The following is a 2,500-nucleotide window of genomic DNA, read 5'->3' as shown; positions in this document are numbered from 1 at the left end:
TGATTTTTCAACCCTACCTATTTTCCACAACTAATTTTCCATGGATTTCAAATTCCATGGAAAGTGACTTTCCATACAATCAAACATACCTAAGTGAAAAAAAATTCAACACTATTTTGATGCTTAATTTTTGTGTTGAAGTAGTAAGTACTTTTTTTCGGCACAGCCAAGTATGCCCTTATACTTAAAAGATATTACCTCTTATAACCCATGGATAATTATATAAGCACCCCACATATTAATAAACCCACATCATGGCCGAATTGTTTTGTCTTATATGGGTTAAAAGTTTTGGAATGAGTTGATTTTTGGTGAGAATGATCTCTACAATGAAGAGATCATCCTCACTAAAAATCAACCCATCCTGAAACTTCTAACCCCATCAAAATAAGTTCAAGAACCGTAAATCATTATTTTTTTTTTTTTGAAAATCAGTTTTGATGTGGTTAGAAGTTTCATAATGAGCTGATTTTTGGTAAGGATGATCTCCAGACCACATAAATCATCCTCGCCAAAAAATTGGCTCATTCCAAAAACTTTAACCCATATAAGACTAAAAAAAAAATTGGCTATGGTGTGGGTTGCCTTTATTAATTCTTGTGATGCTTTTATAATTACACATCCTTCATTTCTATCGAAAATTATTCATCCAAAATTAAGTTATTTCAATTTTGATTTCAAATTTTGGTGACTTGTATGACATTATTGTTTTTAATTTGAAATTTGTAGGATTTTAGAAATAAAAATTATTATTTAGAAATTGAAAATTTGAGTATTACTTATTATTTAAAAATGAATTGTATTTTAATTTTATAAGAAATAATATGTTTTATTGTGTTTAATAAGAAATAGACATTTGAAACATGCAAATAATGTATAATATGATTGTAAGGGTAAAAAAGATAATTTACTAATTTCAACAATGTGTAAAAAACATAATTCTGCGAATTTAGCACTTAATTTTGATTAATTCAGCACTATTTTGAGATCAAAACAAATAACTTTTTCAATACTTAAATTCAGAGCTTATAAGCTTCAACACTTGTTTTTTTCAGTTTAACAAACAACACCTTAGTGTAGAGTTCACCACTTTTTATTTAATTTTCGTCGAACTTGATAATAATTAAATAAAAAGTAGTGAACCCAACACTGAAATCCAAATCAGATTTTTCATTTTTTTTCATTTTTCTAATTTCGATACTTAATTAATCCTCTCAAAATACCCAAAAATGCATCAATTATGATTGCAAATCAAAAGTTACTATGTAATCATCCAAAACATTCAAATCTCAACTTTGTTCTTCAATTTTCTTTTTTTAAATCATTGAAATAAAAATAAAAAATATTTAGATGTTCAAAATCAAGATAGTATCATTCTTTATTCGCCATTCATGATCAAAGATCGTAAAAAATGATTACAATAACTATTGAAAAATCAAATAATGTGATGAAGATGAAAAAATGGTAGCTTAGGTATTTCACACGCCAAAATGGTGAAAATGGTCCTCTAAGACCATTTAGAAAGAAAAAGTATGCTAAATGTCATGTTGAGTTAAGTCGAAAAATTTAGGAATAATTTAGAAAGAAGTCCCTCCACAAGAGTCCTTTTCAGTAATTTTCCCATAAATATATCTGTAGAACTCCTGAAGGAAGAAATATAACAAAATTAATAAGAAATGCTAAACTGACTTCCCAGGACACTGCCTCTCACACCGAACCATAGATGCTTTTCTCTCCTCTCTTGAGAAAAAAGCATCTATGGTTATTTGCATTCGTCCTCGTCATCTCTGTATCCTAGGAAGTCAGTCTAGAAAGGCTCAATTAGAGTGTGCTGGAGGTTCCAACCTTAGGTCACTTCAGCAATATTCAACTCTTATTTTTAAATTCTTACATGCAGAAGAGAGATTTTACCATTCAGATAATCAAATTTCCAGTAACTTAATATGACTTTTAACTAATGATAGTTTCATGTATTCTATCAATAAATGCAGAAGGCTTTGAGAAAGCTCCTCTCCAAGGCCCAAAGCTTTCTTACCTTCTAAGAATCTGGGTAAGGAAATTTTATCCAAACTTTCTAACATCAAATATCCAAATTGGATGTGTTATTAGATTTTAACATTTAAGTACTACTGCACACAAAAAAAAAAAAAAAAAAAAAAATCTATACAACTGTTAGTTTCTATTTGTCAATAAAATGAAGGGATTGAGAAGAAATTGAGGTTTCCACCAGATAGAAAGGATAATTAGGGTTGCAATACCGTAAATAAGGGTGAGAGTGATGGGATGAGTAGCCTGTCTTCAATATCTTGATCGATCCAAGATTGTCTGTTTCAATTAAGTTTTCAATTTCATGGCTGGGATTTGTGAGTGATTTTGATAAACAGGTTGAGAGGATTTTTAGTTGTTCTACAAATATTTTTAAAACTAATGATAAGATGCGACAGGTGAACCAGCTAACAAATTTCCCAAGCTACCAGGCACAACAAATACAAAAATCACA

Source organism: Akebia trifoliata, chromosome 8 (genome assembly GCF_017979445.1).
Source record: "Akebia trifoliata isolate Shusen 1 chromosome 8, ASM1797944v1, whole genome shotgun sequence".
NCBI lineage: Eukaryota > Viridiplantae > Streptophyta > Magnoliopsida > Ranunculales > Lardizabalaceae > Akebia > Akebia trifoliata.
This window is presented reverse-complemented; position numbering follows the sequence as displayed.